Consider the following 24,464-nt stretch of genomic DNA (forward strand, 5'->3'; position numbering starts at 1 on the left):
AAAGGATTGGTCAGCCCAGTTCCCAAAGAACATGGCCTCGCTCTTGCCGTGGTTAACTTTGGCTCCCGAGGCCAGTTCGAACTGGTTGCAGATGCTCATCAGTCTGCGCACGGACAGCGGATCCGAGCAGAAGACGGCGACGTCATCCATGTACAAGGAGGTTTTAACCTGAGTGCCTCCGCTGCCTGGGATTGTCACCCCTCCTATGCTCGCATCCCTCCTAATAGACTCAGCAAAGGGTTCAATACAGCAAACAAACAAGACTGGGGAGAGAGGACAGCCCTGTCTGACTCCAGATTTGATCGGGAAACTTTCAGATTCCCACCCGTTGATTGAGACTGCGCTACTGATGTTTGTGTAGAGCAGTTTGATCCAATTGCAGATTCCCTCCCCAAACCCCATTTTGGAAAGCACGTCCATCATGTAGGTGTGCGATATCCTGTCAAAAGCCTTCTCCTGGTCCAGGCTGATGAGGCAGGTGTCCACCCTCCTGTCCCGTACGTAGGCGATCGTATCCCTGAGTAGCGCGAGACTATCAGAGATCTTCCTGCTGGGTACAGTACAGGTCTGATCGGGGTGAATCACCAACTCCAGAGCAGATTTGACTCGACTGGCTATGACTTTGGACAGAATCTTGTCGTCAACATTCAGCAGTGAGATGGGCCGCCAATTTCTGATTTCTGCCCTCTCCCCCTTCAGCTTGTAAATGAGGGTGATGATGCCTTTCCTCATGGATTCTGCCATGCTGCCGGCCAGGAGCATACCCAGTCCCACAGGGCCGAGTACAACTCGACCGATAAGCCGTCGCTCCTGGGAGTTTTACTCGTCTCGAAGGACTCGACGGCCTTTGTCAGCTCGTCCAGAGTTAGCGACTTGTCCAATCTCTCCCTCCTGCTGTCAGCTAAGACCTCTGTGATAGATGATAGCAAGGACTGGGAGGCTCTGCTGTCTGTGGGGTTCGCGTCATACAGCCCAGCATAAAAAGATTTGCTGACCTTTAGCCCATGTTACTTATGTTTCAGTTCCTGAACTAGCTATGCAATAGCTTCTGATTGCAGTCGATTTTGATGAGATGAAGTACGCTACACTTTATTGTAGTGATTGTAGCTGGAGACGAGGCGCCTGCGAGTGCCTTTGATTTATCTCGTTTTGTGGGTAGCTCACTTCCATATGTGATGAACTGTGTACAATTTCAATGTAGACAGGGTTAATGAGTTTTAGTTCCAGCAGACATGAATGTTTATTTCAGTGTAGGAGAAGGTGGATGACATGTGACTTTGTCCTCCATCTTGTTAAAGGCAAGTGTAATCTTTTAAATTGTTTTATTTTTAATAACACTCCAGTTTATGTTTATATTTTCATTGCAGCACTTCCCAGGAGTGTGACCCTGTCAAAAAGTAAATTACCAAAAATAAACTCCAGCCATGTAGCAACTTGTAGTGTATACTGATACTTAATAGAGAGGTGAGCTCCATGTCAGTTAGGGCATAACATGATTCAGAATTCAGGAAGCTCCCATCGTAAATTTTTAAGGCAGAAGAAGGAAACAGCTCATCTTGGGATTGAACCTGTCCTTACAGGACAATGCCAAAGGTCCGTAGCTCTGTAAGCAACTGAATTTGTGATCAGGCATTTGGGAAAGTTTAAAGTGCTGTTGCATTGAATTGTGAATAGCCATATTTTATAACTTATGGTTTTTAAAGTTTGATTATTTATCCTGATTCTCCGAATCAGGCTTTGTAAAAATTAATTCTGCACCTATATTATTGAATCAATTCTGTTACTTAAACTTGGTTCATATTTTTTCTCATCGTGAAAAAATACAAAGTCAACCTTTTCCTTTGAGCCTTTCTTCATACCTCAATTATATAAATCATGTATTGGTGTTTTCCATTTAAATTCATTCTGTTATCTCTACATTTTTTGGGTTTGTAAATGATCACAACTGTAAATGAGAAAGATAAGTACAGAAATTGAGCAATGCCAATCAGAGGGAAAACCTTGCTTTTCATGACCACTGAAGGTGCCAAGGCACTTCAGTCACTGTAGTACCTTTGAAGTGTAGTCGCTTTTATAATGTAGAAACCGCAGCACTCATTTTACGTATAGCAAGATCCAAGATACAGCAATGAGATTTAAAAAAAAACATATTTTAGTGGTGTTGGTTGAGGGATAACAGTTGGTTGGATCACCAGGAGAACGTCCCCTACCCTTATCCGAATTATGCCATTGGATCTTTAATGTCTACCTGTGGGGCAGAGGTTTAACTTCTCATCTAGCTCATATTCTGGAGAAGTTCATGGTGTATACCCACTATTCTTACTTCCAGCCACAACATTTAACTGCCTTTTGAATGATTCTGAAGGTTTTTTTGTCTCCATTACCCTACCTGAAAGAACATTCCTGGCATTCATCACACTTTTTAATGTGTAGAAAGACTTATTTACATGATAATGCATCAGTGTGCACACGCACTACTGAATAAACTAGAGCATTCAATTTGCAATAAAATGTGTTAATGGTGTTTGACGCTATACAATTGCAGCAAGCAAATTTAACCCATACAAATCAAAACAAACAGCATGTATGACCACTCATCGACAACAATGAAGGTTACTAAAAACCTTGCAGCCCAGCTATAGCACCTTTTTTTGGGCCTCCTTATCTCGAAAGACAATGGATACGCGCCTGGAGGTGGTCATTGGTTTGTGAAGCAGCGCCTGGAGTGGCTATAAAGGCCAATTCTAGAGTGACAGGCTCTTCCACAGGCGCTGCAGAGAAATTTGTTTGTCGGGGCTGTTGCACAATTGGCTCTCCCATGGCGCCTCTGTCTTTTTTCCTGCCAACTACTAAGTCTCTTCGACTCGCCACACTTTAGCCCTGTCTTTATGGCTGTCCGCCAGCTCTGGCGAACGCTGGCAACTGACTCCCACGACTTGTGATCAATGTCACAGGATTTCATGTCGCGTTTGCAGACGTCTTTATAGCGGAGACATGGACGGCTGGTGGGTCTGATAACAGTGGCGAGCTCGCTGTACAATGTGTCTTTGGGGATCCTGCCATCTTCCATGCAGCTCACATGGCCAAGCCATCTCAAGCGCCGCTGACTCAGTAGTGTGTACAAGCTGGGGATGTTAGCCACTTCGAGGACTTCTGTGTTGGAGATACGGTCCTGCCACCTGATGCCAAGTATTCTTCGGAGGCAGCGAAGATGGAATGAATTGAGACGTCGCTCTTGGCTGACATACGTTGTCCAGGCCTCGCTGCCATAGAGCAAGGTACTGAGGACACAGGCCTGATACACTCGGACCTTTGTGTTCCGTGTCAGTGCGCCATTTTCCCACACTCTCTTGGCCAGTCTGGACATAGCAGTGGAAGTCTTACCCATGCGCTTGTTGATTTCTGCATCTAGAGACAGGTTACTGGTGATAGTTGAGACTAGGTAGGTGAACTCTTGAACCACTTCCAGAGCGTGGTCGCCAGTATTGATGGATGGAGCATTTCTGATGTCCTGCCCCATGATGTTCATTTTCTTGAGGCTGATGGTTAGGCCAAATTCATTGCAGGCAGCTGCAAACCTGTCGATGAGACTCTGCAGGCACTCTTCAGTGTGAGATGTTAAAGCAGCATCGTCAGCAAAGAGCAGTTCTCTGATGAGGACTTTCCGTACTTTGGACTTCGCTCTTAGACGGGCAAGGTTGAACAACCTGCCCCCTGATCTTGTGTGGAGGAAAATTCCTTCTTCAGAGGACTTGAACGCATGTGAAAGCAGCAGGGAGAAGAAAATCCCAAAAAGTGTGGGTGTGAGAACACAGCCCTGTTTCACACCACTCAGGATAGGAAAGGGCTCTGATGAGGAGCCACCATGTTGAATTGTGCCTTTCATATTGTCATGGAATGAGGTGATGATACTTAGTAGCTTTGGTGGACATCCTATCTTTTCTAGTAGTCTGAAGAGACCACGTCTACTGACGAGGTCAAAGGCTTTGGTGAGATCAATGAAAGCAATGTAGGGGGGCATCTGTTGTTCACGGCATTTCTCCTGTATCTGACGAAGGGAGAACAGCATGTCAACGGTCGATCTCTCTGCACGAAAGCCACGCTGTGCCTCAGGGTAGACGCGCTATAGCACCAGTGAATTAATAAAGGAATAGATCACTGGTCATCTTTGAATCAATAAATTAATAGAGCAGTGTGCACACCAACCAATCAATAAATTAATGGAGCAGCAGGTTCCATTGAATACGATAACTAGTGGAGCAGTGAATTAATAAATTAACACAGCAGTCAATTCCAATGAATTCAATACAGCAGCAGTACATGCAAAAGAATTAATGCAGGGAATTAATAAATTAATGGAAAGTAGACTACACAGAATTAATAATTCAGTATAGCAGTGGACACTAACAAATTAACATGGTACCAGCAAATTTAAGAAAGTTATGGGCGGTGATCAATTAATAATTAAGCAGTGAGCACCAGTTAATTTGATTAATGGAGCCGCAGTCACATGAGATGATGAACAAATTAATACAGAAGTAGGCACCAGGGAATTAATGGACGAGTAGAGGAACTGTCACCAGCAAATCAAAACATTGATACAGCAGTGAATTAATAAATGAATAGAGCAGGACACTAGAAAATGAACAAATTAATGGTGTACCTGTTACTAACTTTTTGAATCCACTTATGCTGCAGCTGTTGTGGGGGTTAGTGTTTTGTGTTAAAAACAGAACCAGGATGAAGGTTGAAGAAAAATTGTGCAAGTGAAGTCCAGGGTAGAGCACAAAGAAGTAGTTGGAGGGGTGCTTTTTTTTTTTGGAGGCCCAAACGCAGGGAATCAGCCATGCTGATGGGGAGTGGGGCTAAGCAGAAGAGGAGCCAGGCTGGAATGAGTTTTTTGACTTTGGACCTGAACTGCTGGGAGAAAAGCTGGAAAGTTGGCCTGGGAGCTGAAAAGTTTGGAATGTGGACTGGGCAGGAAGCAGGGATGTAATTCTTTTTGAGATGGCAAAAGCAGGAATTGACTGTGGTGGAATGGGGACTATGCTCATTTCAGGACTGCAGGCAACAGGTGGAGGTCTCCTGCACTCATTCTTGCATTTTGTTTTCAAGTGGGAAGAGTGGCAAGCAAAGCTGGAGTGGGAGGTGGGGCACAGCACCAGGCCTCTAAGCCCAAGAGTTGAGTTGAGAAAATGGAGAGAACAGTGCGGCTTTTTTGAAATTGCCAATATTGTGATGGGAAGTTTCACTACAATTTTTGTGAACTAATTTTCACCTTCAAGCTCTGTGCCAGTAAAGATGATTTTCAGGTTGGGAGGAGTGCAACAGCAGCATGTCAGCATGTTGGTTGACAGCATTTTTCTCTTACAAAATGTCAATTTCTGACAGAGTTTTTCTGTTATAAATGTCGATATGAAGTGCATAACATAAATTTGTGACAGACGGAAGTATGTCTGTGCCTGGCTTTTAATAATATCAGATTTGCCAGCAATTTCCATCAGCATTTACCATGATAAATTCCTCTATCGACATTAGTAATGGAAACTTTCTATGTAATCTTGTAAGCTGTAAGTACATCCTCCCACCATTGGCAATGCTGCAATATCATTATTGGCAACAGGGAAATTAATAACCAGTTTACATTGGCAGTTACCACTATAAATGTGGACATCGGAGTTTATAATCGAAATGTATAAAAGTAAGCACACAAATGTATGTTAAAATGAGGACTAAATTATGCTATTGCTCTGGCCCAATTGTTCTCTGCCCTTTAACCTCCCTTTACCTGCTGACTTTATTTGTGTACTTCCCATGAGTAATATTCAGCCAACCACTTAATTCACTTTTCTCAGTGACAGTTCATCTTATGGAGGTAGATTTCACTTAATATATTTTTAATACTTCCAGCTTGTTTATATGTAGACTAAATTTTCTCTTTTAGAACTTAATATTGAACTGTGGTAGATCATTAATGCATGTTTTAACATTAAATTATGAGCTAACTTTGTAGCCAGACAAGTTATGGTAGCTGGGATTCAATTGGATCTTGTCTAGGAAAAGATGCCAAAGTTTCCTCTCTTTCTCTGCGGAATGTGACAGTTTTAAATAATCCTCTACAATCAAAACAAATGAATTCGGAACAGTGGTGCTTTATCTCTTTCTGATTGCTGTTGAACAGTGATGGATCAGCTTAAAGCATCTCTGCCATCTGGATGAATTGGTAAATTATGACAGTTCATTAATTTTGCCTTTGTGCTGCATTATATAGGAAACTGTAAGGAGAATGACAATCAATTTTGCAGAATGACATTTTTGTATTAACAGTTGGAGATTTTCAGCGAAGCTTAATTACCTGGAGATCAAAGTTCTAGATGAAGCATGTGATTGAGAGTGTCAGAGCCATATTGATACACCAGGGGAAAAGAAGGTATAGCAAAAGCTTGATCACCCATGACCGGGTGTGCAGAGTCATTAACGACATGTGTTGTGTTTCTTGAGTCTAATGAGGAAACTATACAAAATGGCAAGTGGAGGAAATGAAGAACTGATTTATTTGAATCTTGAACAGATAGCAGCCATTATTTACAAAGTTGAACTTGCAGGCTTTCATGCAGATCAGCAAGCCTATGAAACAGTACCCTTGTGAGAGATGTATCAGTTGCTGGTGAGAGTATTGATAAAAATATTACTTTAAATACATGTTGACTAGTTTCCACGTTTACTATTCTTGGTGTCGTAAAATGGCTCTTTATTGTACTGCCCCAGTTGCTGTTGAGCAATATTTTTATTTCTTGTGGCGTGCCAATCTTTTATTCATACATAGCTTTTGTTGTAATCCTGAAGAAGATGCGGTGATTTAATGTACCTTTTGGTTATAGAATTTTTTATGCAACATGCAGACATTTTTTTAATATTGCAGCCCAGAGAACTTGTTTTTTTGTAACCAATAATTTCGTAGTATTTTTTTCTGTGTTATTCCCTGCCCTAAGGAAAAATGGAACTGGTAAAATGGGACACTTTATAAAAATGAATTGAGTCAACTGTTTTTCGTAACTGATTTTAAATAGAAAACAGTGACATTAACATATATATTATATATATGTATTTTACAGCATCTGGAATTTTTAAATTTGTCTTGTTTCAAGTTTGACTGATAAAATGTGAGATTTAGCACGGCAAGTGTGTATCTTTTTTCAGCATACATTATTGTTGCATATTGTCTGATTTCTCATGCCATTTTTTCCTCTTTACTTCAATTTGCAACTCTGTGGGGTAGCTCACAATCTACTCATTAGATTCATAATTATGAAGTGTGTTTACTCAGATGTGCTAAGGCTGGTGTAACTGTTTCTCTCAACTAGCCATTTACTTAGCTCAAATAATCTAAAAAGACTTCCATAGATGATAATTCCCACAAGCTTAACATTAATAGTTTGTGGTGACCTTATTAGATGTGGTTTATGTTTTGGTACATGATGGTTGCTATAGTAATTGTAATGGAGCTGCAACAGGAGTTGCTAGAGTTACAGTATCCTTTTTACACGCTTCCTAACTTTGGCATCAAGTATGTGTATTCTTCTGAGCAGGGATGGATGACTTTTATTTTTAGTCTATTGAGCTTGATGCCTGGCTTAGTTTGATACTTCTCGTATAACTATTGTGTTAAAAAAAAATGCATTTTCAATTCAAAATTTCAATTAGAAAGTCAAGTCACTTCTGATCTGGGGGAAGGATTTATATTTTACTACCTCCTTGAAAAACATTTTTATTTCAAATATTTGTATAATTAGAAGTTTTATATCTGGCAGAGTGTTAAAGCCCTTCAAATTGACGCAAATTTCGCATTTTGTTAAAAACCCAATTTAAAAAAATTATTTTCTCTCCAGTGGAATTATTTTGCCTCCCAAAGTTCGTTGAGTTGCCATATTGGTTCTCCACCCACCTCACTATATATGGCTCTTAAAAACTAAGCAATCAATTGATTCTTTGGAAAAAAAAAACTTTATTTAAATCAAATCTGACTCGATTCATGATCCATTACTTAAACCAACTGTCACCCACATGACCAGCCTGTCAGTCAGACCCAGACTGTCTGATCCATTGCCAAAGCTTGGACGGTTCAGCTGAGCCTCGAGTCCTAATATTATTAGGTCTCCATACCTGTGCATGTCTGCTCTCGCATGAGGAATTCTAGGTTGTGTTTCCTTCCTTCATCAATTTTCAACTGTTTTTTGATTTAATTATTTTGAAGTGTTGGGATCAAAGTTTATTTCATCTAGTTCGTGGACTGCCCTATTTTATTTGATTCTTTCCAGCCATTATCACTCATTTATCTCTCATTTTCTGCCTGTGCCATTCTCCATTTTATTTTCACATCAAGCCATTCCTATTTATTTATTTCCTTCATTCTTATATGTAAAGCTTTCCAGTTGGAAACTGCCTCGATGCTCCCTCACAAATTTGACCATTATTGACATTCATTAGATATGTGGAGGTGAGCAACATGCGTTCAAAATGATCTTTTTTGAAATTCCTAATGGGTGCAAGTTTGCAGCACAGCCATTGTGAATAATTGATACCAATTTGAGGCTAAAATGAGATTCTCAGAGAAACTGCCATGATGGCTGGTGTGGAAAATGGAGATGTCATACTGATGGCATTGTTAATTTAAAAAAAATGAGAGTACACCGGACACTAAGTATGAACAGCATTTTTTTGTATTTGTATTTCCTCATACCAGATAGCATCCTAGTGAATCTGCATTGTATCTTTCTTAATGCCTCCATATCCTTCCTTTAATGTTGAAGCCAATGCAGCAGAGTACTCTAGCAAAGGACTTGAGGTTTTATTTAGGCTCATTATTATCACCTGGCTTTTACATAGGATATACAGCTCAGAAGCAGTCCATTTGGCTCAACCAGTCCATGCCATCATTTATGCTGCACTTGAGCCTTCAATCCCTTCTTTCCTCATTTAGCCCTATCAGCATAACCCCCTGTATTCCCGTTTCCCTCATACCTGTTTCGCCTCTCAAATCCATCTATAGTATTCGCTTCAACCACTTCATAGCGAGTTCCACATTCTCACCACTCTCTGGGTAAAGAAGTTTCTTCTGAGTTCCCTATTTGATTATCTTATGTTGATGGCCTCTAGTTTTGCTGTTCACTACAAGTGAAAACATTGTCCTTCTGTCTACTCTATCAAAACCTTTCAAAATTTTAAAGAGCTCTATTTAGGTCTCGTTGTATCCCATACAGCTTCCATTCCATTTGCAATTCCTCAGATAATGAAGCAGCCTGTGCCTGCATGTAGCAACACCTGGACAACATCCAGGTTGGGCTGATGAAGGCAAGTAACATTCGCGCACAAGTACCAGACAGTGACCATCTCCGCAAGAGACTCTAGCCCCCTCCCCTTGAAATTCAATGTCTTTGTTGTCTAATTCCCCACCATCAGAGTTCTGGGGGGAGTCATTGACCAGAAATTTAACTGGACCAGTCACATAGATACTGTGGGTACAAGAACAGATCAGAGGCTGGGTGTCCTGCGGCGAGTGACTCACCTCCTGACTCTCAAGCCTTTCCACCATCTACAAGGCACGTCAAGTGTATGATGGATCCACTTATCTGGCTGAGTGCAGCTCAGTTCACACTCAAAGCTCAACACCTTTCTGGACAAGGTAGTCCATCCATCACCTTAAACATTCATTCCCTCCACAAGCTGGTGCACAATGGCTGCAGTGTGTACCATCTACAAGTTGCATTGCAGTAATTCACTAATGCTCCCTTTGACAGCAGCTTTGAGACCCCCAACCACTTAAAAGGATAAGGGCAGCATTAAATACGCAAAGGTATTTGGAACACCGTTACCTCCAAGTCACACACCATATTTATTTGGATATGTTTTTTCATCACTGGGTCAATATCCTGGAATTCTCGAACTAAGCACTGTGGGAGTACCTTCACTACATGTACTGCAGCAGTTCGAGAAGGCAGCTCGCCACCACCTACAGGACAGTTTGAGATGGGCAATAAATGGTGGCCTTAACAGTGATGCCCATATCAAGAGAATGAATAAGTGAAAAAAATCTTGTAATAAAACCTAGAATTCCATTACTTTTCTTAAAGCCATATCGACCTTCGGTATTGTGTAAATCTACCCAACCCCCACACTCCAATCCCTCTGCAGCTCCATAGTCTACTTCCATTCTGTAGTATCATAGAATAGTTATCGCACAGGAGAAGGCCATTTGGCCCAATGTGTCTGTGCTGGCTCCCTGAAGGAGTAATTCACCTAGTGCCACTTCCTCACCACCTCCTTTTTCAGATGGTAATCCAATTCCCTCTTGAATGCCACGATTGAACCTGCTTCCACCCTACTCTCAGGCAGTAGTGCATTCTAGATCCTAATCACTCGCTGTGTGAAAAAGTTTTTCCTCAGTTGCAATTTTTCTTTGCCAATGACCTTAAATCTGTGCCCCCTGGTTCTTGATCCTTCCACTAATGGAAACAGTTTCTCTTTATACCCTATGACCCCACCTCAATGAATTTTGCGCTCGACATGATGAGCTTTTTTTCTATCGCTTTCACATCTGTACTCACTTCTTTGGCCAAGAGTCCACCCCGCTGACCAGCAGATCCATTCACTCACCTCCAGTACTCTGCCTCCACCTGGGCCCCTCCCTCTGGCCTCTTATCCGCTCTTGATCTTTTCATTGAAAACTGTCGGCATGATGTTGGCCGTCTTAATTTTTTTACCACTCTTGCTCATTCTGACCTCCATCCCTCTGAACTTGCTGCACTCCATTCTCTCAGGCCTAACCTGCTGACAAGGGTGGCACAGTTGTTGTCTGGTGCACCGACCAGCTTGCTGAGGTTGAGTGCCAACTCTCAGATACTTCTTCCTACCTCCCCCTGGATTATGACCCAACCACCGAACATCATGCCATTGTCTCCAGGACTGTCACTGACCTCATCTCCTCTGGAGATCTTCCCATCTCCTAGTCCCGCAACCCTGAACAGCCCGCTTCCATCATCTTCCCAAAATCCACAAACAGGACTGTCCTGGTAGACTCAACTTTTCAGCCTGTTCCTGCCCCACTCAACTTATTTACTCTTATCTTGCTTCTATTTTTTCTCCCTTTGTCCAGTCTCTTTCCACCTACATCCGTGATTCTTCTGACTCCCTATGCCATTTCGATAGTTTCTAGTTTCCTGGCCTTAACCATCTCCTCTTCACTATGGACGTCCAGTCTCTCTACACCTCCATCCCCACCAAGATGGTCCCGAGCTCTCTGCTTCTTCCTTGAACAGAGGCCCAACCAGTCCCCATCCACCGCTACCCTGTTCTGCCTGGCTTAACTTGTTCTCACATTGAAGTACTTCTCCTTCAACTCCACTCACTTCCTCCAAATAAAGGTGTTGCTATAGGTATCCGCATGGGTCCTAGCTATGCCTGTCTTTTTGTGGCCTATGTCGAACATTTCTTCTTCCAGTCCTTCTCAGGCTGCCTTCCCCAACTCTTTTTCCAGTACATTGATGATTGTATTGGTGCTGCTTCCTGCTCTCGCCCTGCACTGGAAAACCTCTTCAACTTTGCTTCCAATTTACATCCTTTACTCACCTTTACATGGTCCACCTATCTCGCTTCCCCTCCTTGACTTCTCTGTCTCCATCTCTGGGGATAGGTTGTCCACTAGTATTTATTATAAGCCCACGGCTACCTTGACTACACTTGTTCATACCCAGCCACCTGTAAGCATTCTATTCCATTCTCCCAGTTTTTTCGTCTCCGCCGCATCTGTTCTGATGATGTAACCTTCCACAACAGCGCCTCTGATACGTCTTCCTTTTTCTTCAACAGAGGATTCCTCCACACTGTGACAGGGCCCTCGACCGTGTCCGACCCATTTCCCACACTTCTGCCGTCACCCCTTCCTTTCCAGAATTGTGATAGGGTTCCCCTTGTCCTCACTTTCCAGCCTCCACATCCAAAGGGTCATCCTCTGCCATTTCTGCCACCTCCAGCGTGATGCCACCACCAAACGCACTTCCCCTGCCCTCCCCTGTCAGCATTCCGAAGGGATCGTTCCCTCCGCGACACCCTGGTCCACTCCTCCATTACCCCCAACACCTCTTCCCTTTCCCACGGCACCTTCCCATGCAGTTGCAGGAGGTGGAATACCCGCCTTTTTACCTCCTTTCTCCTCATCATCCAAGGCCCCGAACACTCCTTCCAGATAAAGCAGCAATTTACTTGTATTACTTTCTATGTAGTATACTGTATTTGCCGCTCACAGTGCAGTCACCTCTACATTGGGGAGACCAAACGCAATTTGGGTGACCGCTTTGCAGAGCGCAGCTCGGTCCCCAAGCAAGCTTCCGGTTGCTTGCCATTTTAATTTTTCTTTATTCGTTCATAGGAATTGGGCGTCGCTGGCTAAGCCAGCATTTATTGCCCTTCCCTAATTTCCCTGGAAAAGGTGGTGGTAAGTTGCCTTCTTGAACCGCTGCAGCCCTTGGGGTGTAGTTACACCCACAGTGCTGTTAGGAAGGGAGCTCCATGATTTTGACACAGTGACAGTGAAGGAACGGCGACATAGTTCCAAGTCAGGATTGTATGTGGCTTGGAGGAGAACTGTGGAAGGAGCCTTGGTGAGTTGCTGCAGTGCATCTTGTAGATGGTACACACTGCTGACACTGTGTGCCAGTAGTGAAGGGAGTGAATGTTGAAGGTGATGGATGGGGTGCCAATCAAGCGGGCTGCTTTGTTCTGGATTGTGGCAAGCTTTTTGAGTGTTGTTGGAGCTGCACCCATCCAAAAAAGCGGAGAATCGTCTATCACATTCGTGACCTGGGCCTTAATGGTGGTGGACAGGCACTGGGAAGACTGGAGGCAAGTTCCCATGCCTACATTTCTGTCCTCGGCCCGTTGCAGTGTTCAATGAGTGTTGAAAGAGGTAGCTGTGGAGATAGTGGATGATCATCTTACAAAATTCTATAGATTCTGGAACGGTTTCTGCAGATTGGAAGGTAGCAAATATCACCCCATTATTTAAGAAGGGAGAGAGAGAGGAAACAGGGAACTACAAACCTGTTAGCCTTACATCAATAGTAGGGAAAATGCTAGAATCTATTCTAAAGGATGTGCTAAATGGACACTTGGATAATAATCTGATTGGGCATAGTAAACATAGATTTATGAATGGAAAATCATGTTTGATGAACCTGTTGGAGTTTTTTGAGGGTGTTACTAACAGAATTGATAAAGGAGAGTCAGTGGACGTGATATACTTGGATTTTCAGAAGGCTTTTGATAACGCCCCCCCCACATGAGGTTGGTTCGCAAAATTAGAGCACATGGGATAGGAGGTAATATACTGGCATGGGTGAATGGGTGCTAAACAGGCAGAAAGCAGAGAGTAGGAAAAAACGGATCATTCTCGCATTGGCAGGCTGTGATGAGTGGGGTACCACAAGGATCAGTACTTGGGGCCCCAGCTGTTCACAATATATATCGATGATTTGGATGTGGGGACTAAATGTAATATTTCCATGTTCGTGGATGACACAAAACTAGGTGGGAATGTGTGTTGTGAGGAAGATGCAAAGAGGCTTCAAAAAGATTTGGACAGGCCAAGTAAATGGGCAAGAACATGGCAGATGGAATATAATGTGGAAAAATGTGAGGTTACCACTGGTAGGAGGAATAAAGGTGCAGAGTATTTCTTAAATGTTAAGAGATTGGAAAGTGTAGATGTACAAAGGGACCTGGGTGTCTTCGCCAATAAGTCACTGAAAGCTAACATGCAGGTGCAGAAAGCAATTAGGAAGGCTAATGGTGTGTTATCCTTTATCGCAAGAGGATTTGAGTACAGGAGTTGCAAAATCTTGCTTCAATTGTATAGAACTTTGGTTGGACTGCACCTGGAATAGTGTGTGCAGTTTTGGTCCCTTACCTTAGGAAGGATATTATTGCCATAGAGGGAGTGCAACGAAGGTTCACCTCAGACTTGTTCCCGGGATGGCGGGACAGTCCTTTGAAGAGAGATTGGGGAAACTGGGCCTGTATTCTCTCAAGTTTCAAACAATGAGAGGTGATCTCATTGAAACCTACAAAATGCTTAAAGGAATAGACAAGGTAGATGCAGCTAAGATGTTTTTCTTCTGGTTGGGGAGTCGAGAACCAGGGTACACAATTTCAAAATAAGGGGGAAGCCACTTAGGACCGAGGTGAGGAGAAGCTTCTTTACTCGGAGGGTTGTGAAACTTTTTGGAATTCTCTACCCCAGAGGGCTTTGGAAGCTCAGTCATTGAGTATAAGTAGAGATTGATTGACAGATTTCTAAATACCAGTGACATAAAGGGATATGGGAATAATGTGGGGAAAAAGACATTGAAGTGAATGATCATCCATGATCCTATTGAATGGCGGACAGGCTCGATGGGCTGAATGGCCTACTGCTGCTTCTATGATCCATTGAACATCAATTCAAGCTTGCGGAACAGCACTCATTCTCCGATCAGCCTTCTGGACTCGATATTGAGTTGAATAATTTCAGACCATAAGCCTCATTATTTTGTTTTTTTTACTTTTTACTTATATTTAAGTATTTTTTTAACTATGTGCTAGTCTTAAACTTAATTTTTATGTTTTTGCTTTTGTACAGATCTGTTCATTAATCTGCCTTTAGCACTCACTTTGGACTCATGCTTTGTCTTTCGCTACAACTATTTAGCACTCCATTAGAATTCTGTTCCATGACATCTGTCATTTAATCTCTTTCTCACCCCCCCCCCACCCCCGTCCTATCACAGTCCTTCCTTGCTCTTCTCTTCCCCACCCCCACCCCCACCCCCCCTCCCCCCCACCCCTTTCATTTGCTCAAAGACTTAGATTTCTAACTTTTGCCAGTTCTGTTGAAGGGTCGCAGACTTGAAACTTCAATTCTGTTTATCTCTGTACAGATGCTGCCAGACCTGCTGAGTATTTCCGGCACTTTTTGTTCTCATTTGAGTTCCAGCATCCGCAGTATTTTGCTCTTATTAAGGAAGGGGATCGGCTGCTAATTCTACACTTCAATTTGGTGCAGCAGAGAACTGAAAGGACCACCACCTCCAGTCTGAAGTCTTAACCATCAGAAATTTACAACACCTCAACAAGTTCAAGACTAGAAGCACCCAGGCCTGCACCATTAAAAGAGACTCCTTTCGAGAAGATTCAACAGATATGTACTGTAAACCACGGACACCTACCTCACGTAAACCACTTGGCCTTTTCCCTCTATTTATCTATTGTGTATGCGTATGTGGGTATATGTGTGCGTCAGTGGTGTTGTGAACGTTTCGGGAATTGTGTGAAAAGGAATAGTGATCTTCTGTTTTAAACCTGTGAGAAAACCTGTCATTTGTCTGTTTATTTGACCCTGAAAACACTCTGGCAACTCATCATTTTAAACAAAACATGATTGCAGTCAGTTGGCAGGTGAACAGTGGGAACCACCCATACCCGTTACCACCTGTCTGTAAGAAGTGTTTTATACAAGTTTCATGTAACTTCCTTGTCATCCATGCCTCTATCGATGATGCCTCGGATGCTGTATGCTTTATTAACTGTGCTCCCAATTTGTCCTGCCACCTTCAATGATTTATGCACATATTCACGCAGGTCCCTCTGCTCCTGCACCCCCTTTAAAATTGTACCCTTAATTTTATATTTATATCATCTGCCGTGAGTCTGCCTATTCCACCAACCTGTCTATGTCCTTTTGAAGTTCTACACTGTCCCCACAGTTCACACAGCTTCCAAGTTTTGTATCAACCTCAAATTCTGAAATAGTGCCCTGTACACCAAGGTCTAGGACATTAATAAATATCTGGAATAATTGCTGTTTTTTTAACCAAAATTGTTACCTCACACTTGACGGAATTCAATGTCACCACTTTTTAATCCCTTTTCCCATCTTTTGACTGTCTCTTTGCAGCTTCCTTTGCTCTTTTTAAGAATAACTATACCTCCTATTTTGGTACCATCTGTAAATTTCCCTCTTGGCCTATATCGAAATCATTGATGTATGTAGTGAACAGAATTGCCTCAAGAATTGAACCCTGTGGGACAACATGACCCACTTGCAACCACTCTGGAAAAACTGTCCTTAATTTCTGCTCTCTTCTTTCTCCCTTCTGACCAATTATGGAAGAAGTGGCACTCAAGGCACTGCTATTCTTTTCTTTTCTCACAACTGGAGCTTTTCACTAAGCATCAAGTCACAATTCACATTGCAAAAAGGAAGAGAGATCACACTATGTCTTTGACTGAAGTCTGAGTGGCATCTTGCAAGACCCTCAAAGATGTGGGTACTTGGAGATTGAATTTCTTGTAGAGGGCTGTTGACTGTGGGAATAAAGGCTACCTTGTGACATTCCATTCATGTAAAATTGCTTCCAGAGAAACCTGTAAAATGGAGTTTGGGACCAGTTTGATGCTGGGGGGGTGGTGACCTGAGCAGGGAAATGCCAGTGCTAGCCTTTGAAAGGGGGAGCTCTGAAATGATGGAGCCTCATTGGAAGGGGGGGTTATGGTGAAGAGTTTGTGGCTTAGAAAATGGAAATCACATGTTCTCTAAAATGCGCAGTAATCTACTTTTTGATCTAGACATGTTAAAGTAATTTTCATTGTTGGTATTTTAAATGCTTCTCCAACTATTCTCTTCATGACCTAATATAGCAATAAAATTATTGTAGCTGTAACTAACTTATGCTATTACTTGACTTGGGAGTGCTTAACGTTGACAGTGTAAAAATTGAAGAATGCACCATTCTGAAGGGTTAATATTCCTCAATGTGATGAGCATAAAATAAATGCTTGAAACTGTCTGATAATTTCACACAGCTGTCAGGTTAATAGATCTCTTTAACCAGAGAGGGACTATACATGAGAAAGCAGTGATTTTGTACAAATTAAGAGTGTTCCCTTAAGGACATCCACAAGACTTCTTAGTATATTGAAACTGCAAGAGATATGTGCAGATTTTACAAATGCATTCTCCCAGAAGTGAAGAACACTCTTGACAAACATTGAGAGAGAAGTTGAAGTGAACAGATTTTGATAAGCAAAATGAAAGTGGCAATTCAGTTACAAAACAAATGGGGGAAAATCCTTGTTGATGGGGGATGATTGAATAGTCACCTTTTCCATAGTAAACTGTGCTGTCCCCCATTTGATGAATATGTAGTTTTCCAAAATCTTAGTCTTTGTAAATTTATCTTAATGTTGGTAATGAAAATATATAGTTTTCTAAATAACATGTAATCTATTAATTTAACTGTAATATGTACTTGCTGAATCTAAGTTGCAGATGATCTCTTGTTGGGGGGAGAGGTAGGGGCGGAGGTCTGAACTACATAGTCCAACGGAACCTAGCTAGCTTGTGTATGAAAACTCAGCAGGTCAGTGTCTCTTTTTGCGGTTATTCTTAGTAGGTTTTTCCAGCTTGAATTTTGTTGGCCTGAAGGTTAGAAAGGTCTATTCTTGGCATTGCTTCCTCATAAATAACAACACTAAGATGTTAAACGCTGGCGGCTTGAGGTACAAATTAATAGGAAAAATTAGTTAAACTTCACATATGGCTCATTATCCAGCATTGGCTGGCACTCAGAAAATACGCATTTGGCATTTCTGTGCATTATCTGAAGAATTCTGAAATACTGTGTATAATTTATCTGCAAGTAGCAAATAAATATAAAGGATTTAGTTTTAGCATTTGTCGAACAGGGCTGAGCATTCCACACATGTACTGCTTGCAAATAGAGTTCTAGTGCCATCTGTGCAACAACACTTGCAATTTTTTTTAATGAACCGAATATAAACTTTATGTTTAAACTGTTCTTTTCTTCTGCTTTCTTCATTGTTGCTACTACGTATACTTCTCCAGTCTGAAGGGAAAATTGGTCCAGGTAGTAGACTTTCCGAAGAGTACTGCCACTCTTGCTCTTGGATTAAGTAGGAAGAGTTGTGATTCCTGCTGTAGAACAGGTCTCTTTTTATGAATGGGGAGGTGCGTAAAATATAAATGTGATTAAAGTCATTTAAGTGATGTATGACTTTTTGTATAATTCACAGAAATGCCAAAAAATGCATGTACTTCACATAGCTGTTTCTGAGTAAAGTATAATTTGTACTACAACTCTCAGCATTTTACATCAACACACCCAATTTATTGTGAAAACCAGGTAGTGTTGAATGCTGCACCCAACAATCAGTAATCACGATTGGAGAGACGTGATAAAATAGTGAAAGGATTAAAAGCTGCTCAGTGTCTATTTACTGTTCATTGCCTTGTTTAACATTTTGAATCCCTTGCTTCTCCTTTGGGAGAGAATAAACTTAATTCTCTCACTGTGCAGGGGTAGTTACTTAAACATAAAGAGCCTTATTTCCCTTTGTCGAAAATAGAATGGAAGGTTATTAATTTGTGTTTCTATCTACTTGTCTCAACCTAGTAATGTAAAATCTGATGTCGATTTTAAAAATTTGCCTCACCGCTGAAAAATTTTTTTGATTCCTGATAAATGTGTATTGGTTATCTTATAGTTCAGTGCATTATTGTAAGATTGTTGTGATGGATCATAACATTTACAGCAGAAGCTTGAGGAGTCAACAGGGCCAACACCAAACTGGTTCAGTTGTTGCTTCGAAGTGCTGCATGGTTCTAAAATGTGTTTTTTTTTGGTCATGATGCACCCAGCTGTTGACCTCTGTATAGAGTTGAAGAATAGTTACAGTACAGAAGGAGGCCATTTGGCTCGTCCTGTTCGTGTCAGCTCTCTGCAAGAGCAAATCATCTAGGTCCACTTCCCAGCCCTTTCCCTGTGGCCCTGCAAATTCTTTTCTCTTCAGATGTTTATCCAATTCCCTTTTGAAAGCCACAATTGCATCTGCCTCCACCACACTCTCAAATAGTGCATTCCAGATCCTAACCACTGGCTATGTAAAAAAGTTTTCCCTCATGTCTCCTCTGTTTCTTTTGTCCACTCATCTAATATTGATGTCCTCTGGTTCTCGACCCTTCTGCCAGTGGGAACTGTTTCTCTCTACTCTGTCTAGATCCTTCATGATTTTGAATGCCTCTATCAAATCTTCACTCAACCTTCTCTTCTCTAAGGAGAACAACCCCAGCTTCCCCAATTTATCCTCGTAACTGAAGTCCATCATTGCTGGAATCATTGTTGTAAGTCTTCTCTGCACCCTCTCCAAAACCTTCACATCCTTCCTGAAGTATGGTGCTCAGAATTGGACACATTACTCCAGTTGAGGCCAAATCAGTGTTTTATAAAAATTCATCATAACTTCCTTGTTTTTGTACTCTATGCCTTTTTATAATGTCCAGGATCCTTTATGCCTTATTAACTACTTTGTCAACTTGCCCTGCTGCCTTCAGCGATTTGTGTGCATATATCCCCAGGTCCCTCTGTTCCTGCAGCCTCTTAAGAAATGCACCCTTTGTTTTATGTTGCCTCTTTCTGTTTGTTGTACAAAAATGTATCACTTCACGATTTTCTGCATTAAATCTCATTTGCCACATGTCTGCCCATTCAACCAGCCTGTCTTTGTCCTCTTAAAATCTGTCACTATACTTCTCACATTTCACAATACATACAAGTTTTGTGTCTTCTGCAAATTTTGAAATTGTGCCCTATGTACCCCAATCTAGTTTATTAATATATATCAAGAGAAGTAGTGGTCCCACGACCAATCCCTTGGGAACCTTTTCCTCCAGTCGGAAAAGCAGCTGTTCATCACTCTTTCCTGTCACTCAGCCAACTCCGTATCCATGCTGCCACTATCTATCTTATTCCATGAGCTTCAGCTTAGCTGGGCAAGCCTATTGTATGGCACTTTATCAAACAATTTTTGTAAGTTCATGTACACTACATCAACCACATTAACCCTCATCAACCCTCTGTTCCTCATCAAAAAACTCAGTCAAATTAGTTAAACACAATTTGCCTTTAACAAATCCGTGCTGACTTTCCTTAATTAATCCTTCCTTGTCCAAGTGACTGTTTAATTTTGTCTCAGATTATTGTTTCTAAAAGCTTTCCCACCACTGAGGTTAAACTGACTGGCCTGTAGTTGTTAGGTTTATCTTTACATCCTTTTTTGAACAAAATAGCATTTGCAGTTCTCCAGTCCTCTGTCACCACCCCTGTATCTAAGGAGGCTTGAAAGATTTATAGCCAGTGCCTCCGTAATTTCCTCCCTTACTGTCTTCAGTATCCTTGGAAGCATCCCATCCAATCCTGGTGACTTAGCAACTTTAATTACAGCCAGCCTTTCATATACCTCCACTTTAGCAATTTTGAGCCCATCCAGTGTCACAATTATCTCCTCTTGCGCTATCATTTTGGCAACATTTCCTCAGTAAAGACAGATGCAAAGTACTCCTATAGTACCTCAGTCATGTCATCTGCCTCGATGTGTAAATCCCCTTTTTATGTCCCTAATTGGCCCCACACCTTTTATCACCCTTTTACTGTTTATATGCCTATAGAAGACTTTTGGATTCTCTTTTATGTTAGCTGCCAATTTCGTCTCATATTGTCTTTTACTACTCATTTCCTTTTTCGCTTCTCTGAACCTTCTATATTCAGTCTGGTTCTCACTTGCATTATCAACCTGACATCTGTCATGTAACCCTTTTCTGCTTCATCTTTCTCTCTCTTTCGCCATCCAAGGAGCTCTGACTTTGCTGGCCTTCCCCGTCGCTCTCGTGGGAATGCACTTCAACTGTATGAGAACCATCCACTCTTTAAAGGCAGCCCATTATTTCATTACATTTTTGGCTGTCAATCTTTGATTCCAGTTTACCTGGACCAGATTTATTCTCACGCCACTGAAATGGGCCCTCTTCCAATTAAATATTTTAATTCTAGATTGCTCCTTGTCCTTTTCCGTAGCTAACATAAACTGTATGATATAATCAATGTTTTTAAATGTTCCCTACTGACACTTGACCCACCTCATTCCCCAGAACCAGATGCAGCAATGCCTCCTTCCTTGTTGGGCTTGGAACATACTGATCAGAAAATTCTCCTGAACGTGCTCTAAAAAATCTTCCCCCTCTCTGCCCTTTACAGTATTACTATCCCAGTTTATATTAGGATAATTAAAGCCTCCCATTATCACTACTACATAGTTTTTGCACCTCTCTCTAATTTCCCTGCAAACTTAGTCGTATTTTTCCCACTAGTTGGCCTATAGAATATACCCAGTAGTGTAATGTTACCCCCATTGTTTCTTACCTCTAAGCAAATAGATCCTGTTCTTTACTCCTCTAGGACGGCTTCTCTCTTCAGTACTGTAATATTCTCCATAATCAATACTGCCACATCTCCCTTTCCTTCCCTGTCTTTCCTGAACGCCTTGCATGCAGGAATATTTTGGACCCAGTAAACCTATTCAGTTGTGCCTTTCTGATGTGGATCTGTTGAGTGGTTAAACTTAAACCCTTAAATAACTTTTATGTTGATGAAATTCTTACTGCTTATCGCATTGTAAGTGGTATGGAGGGAAGGTCTTACGAGGAAAGGCTGAGGGACTTGAGGTTGTTTTCATTGGAGAGAAGGAGGAGGAGAGGTGACTTAATAGAGACATATAAGATAATCAGAGGGTTCGATAGGGTGGATAGTGAGAGTCTTTTTCCTCGGATGGTGATGGCAAATACGAGGGGACATAGCTTTAAGTTGATGGGTAATAGATATAGGACAGATGTCAGAGGTAGTTTCTTTACTCAGAGAGTAGTAGGGGCGTGGAACGCCCTGCCTGCAACAGTAGTAGACTCGCCAACTTTAAGGGCATTTAAGTGGTCATTGGATAGACATATGGATGAAAATGGAATAGTGTAGGTCAGATGGTTTCACAGGTCGGCGCAACATCGAGGGCCGAAGGGCCTGGACTGCGCAGTAATGTTCTAATTCTAATTCTAAAAGTCAGTGGTCAGTTATTTCTGACTGCACTGGCGCACTGCATTCTAATGCTATATTTTTGAAGTTAATGGCAATAGCAAGATAGAAATTACAACTGGCAGTGCTTGAATTTCTCGATCACTATGCATCTGGTCACTTTTTGTAAAAGATAATTACAATTAAGGCTCCCAACATGCTTTTTTCCAGTTCTCGTATAGTTTCTTGTTGAGTAACAGCATGAATCACAGAAAGATCACAATATTTACATTGTTGATGAAAGGTTTAAAAGAATTCCAAGTTTCTGAACAGCAATGATTTTCAAATTGTCAGCAACAACTTTTAAATTTATTATAAGACAGCAGCTTTAAAATCATGTTAGAAATTGGTTTAAAAAAATTGTTCCTGAATTCACAGAAGGGTGGGTGGGATTACAAAGTGAAGTTTTGTGAAAGAGCCTGATAATTGAAGAATTTGATGTCATGATAGCCATTTTCTTCAATCAAAAGAAAACAGATGTAATCATTTGAAGCAAGAGCTGAGGCACTTTGATTTTTGCCAGAAGCGAGTTTTGGATTTGCTGCATCTGTGTAACTGATCTTGTAAGCCACTTATTTTTTCACTTTTTTCTCCATCACTCTCTCCCATTTTTCCACATGCCCTGCCTCTTTTGCACACACTCCTTCTGTCTTCCAGAGGTATGAAAAACATTTCCTGAGAGAACTATATTGTAATTACATATCCACATATGTAATGTCGCTGGGTCAAGATCCTGGAACTCCCTTCCTAACAGCACTGGGTATACCTACCCCAAATGGACTGCAGCGGTTCGAGAAGGCAGCTCACCACCACCTTCTCAAGGGCAATTAGGGATGGGCAATAAATGCTGGCCTGGCCAGCGTTGCCCACATACCATGAATGAAGACTGCTTATTTTCACCTCTAACATTGCCTGACTCCACTCTAAATCAGTTTATCTGCTGCTGAAATCCTTATCCTTGCCTTTTTTATCTCTAGACTTGACTATTCCAACACAGTCCTGACCAACGTCCCACATTCTACCCTCAGTAAACTTGAGGTTACCCAAAACTCTGCTGCCCATGTCCTGACTCACCCCCCGCCCCCCGGCTCTCATGCTCACATCTCTGTCCTGGGATTGCTGCAGTGTTCCGGTGAACATCAACGCAAGCTCGAGGAACAGCATCTCATTTACCGATTAGGCACACTACAGCCTGCTGGACTGAACATTGAGTTCAACAATTTCAGAGCATGACGGGCCCCCCCATTTTATTTTTAGTTATTTTTTCTTTTTCCTCTTTTTATATTTTTTTTTGTATTTTTTAAAATTTTATTTTATCTTGGTTTGTTCAGTTTGCTTATCCACTTTTTTTTCATATTTGTACTTGCGGCTGTTCAATTTTCAGTCCATTAACACCCTATCTGTACGAATGCTTTGTCTTTCAACACACTATTAACATATTGTTTGCCTTTGCTCCACTACCTTCTGGTCAGCTATTCTGTGACCTTGTCCTATTTACATCATCTCCTTTGTTATCTCTTGCCCCACACCCACTTTACTTGCTTATGACCTTTTACATTTCTAATATTTGCTAGTTCTGAAGAAGGGTCACTGACCTCCTTCTTTCTCCACAGATGCTGCCAGACCTGTTAAGTATTTCCAGCATTTCTTGTTTTTATTCCTTACTCACCAAGTCCTGTACACCCAGTGCTGTTGTGCTTGTTGACCTACCTGTTAAGCAATGCCTCAATTTAAAAATACTCATCCTTGTCTTCAAATCCCTCCACTGCCTCCCCCCATGCTATCTGTGTAATCTCTTGCAGCCCTGTATCCATCCAAGTTATCTGTGCTTCTCTAACTCTCGCCTCTTAAGCATCCCTGATTTTCATATCTCCACCTTGGCCGTGCTTTCAGCTCCCAAGGCCCAAGCTCTGAAATTCCCTGCCTAAATATCTCTGCATCTCTACCTCCTCCTTTAAAATGCACCTTAAAACCTATCTCTTCGACCAACGTTTTGGTCATCTGTCCTAATAGTTGCTTTTTGGCTCGGTGTCTAATTTTGCTTTGGGGCATTTCATTATGTTAAAGGCACGACATAAATACAAGTTGTTGGCTGGGATTAATTTTTGATGTGAATCCTTGTATTTCTAATTCTCCTTTTTATATTTACTCTGTAGTAAAGCAGGAGGTTGTGATCTAAAATGTTCTGCTGACTGAGTTGGATTCAGAATGCAGATTTGCCTTCCTGAATGAAGAAGACTTAAATAAGGTGTTTCTTTCCGAAATGAAGAAATGCTTCCCCATGGCATTTTGAAGAACCTAATTGCAAAGACAGGGATGGACATCAGATCAGCAAAATTGTAATTTTTAACTTGCCTGTGGATGTCTTCACAAAACTGGAAGCCTGCCTTGCAGAGCCTCTGTGTAAAGAGGCTTTCTCTTTAAAGTAGCCAGTTAACACTAGCTAAATTAGGGTTTGGA

General features: G+C 41.7%; 1 protein-coding gene and 1 long non-coding RNA gene across 2 annotated transcripts in view; both read left to right on the forward strand.

Moving 5' to 3' along the window:
* LOC137377165 (uncharacterized) overlaps positions 1 to 15,256 on the forward strand; it is a 29,838-nt gene extending 14,582 nt beyond the window's left edge. Inside the window, exon 3 of the long non-coding RNA XR_010976368.1 lies at positions 15,095 to 15,256. This is a non-coding gene — a long non-coding RNA (uncharacterized lncRNA). The remainder of the gene's footprint in view (positions 1 to 15,094) is intronic.
* The window catches only part of LOC137377164 (transmembrane protein 263-like), a 312,332-nt gene that overhangs the window by 57,020 nt on the left and 230,848 nt on the right, over positions 1 to 24,464 (forward strand). The gene's annotated exons all lie outside the window — the stretch shown is intronic.

Source organism: Heterodontus francisci, chromosome 14 (assembly GCF_036365525.1).
Source record: "Heterodontus francisci isolate sHetFra1 chromosome 14, sHetFra1.hap1, whole genome shotgun sequence".
NCBI lineage: Eukaryota > Metazoa > Chordata > Chondrichthyes > Heterodontiformes > Heterodontidae > Heterodontus > Heterodontus francisci.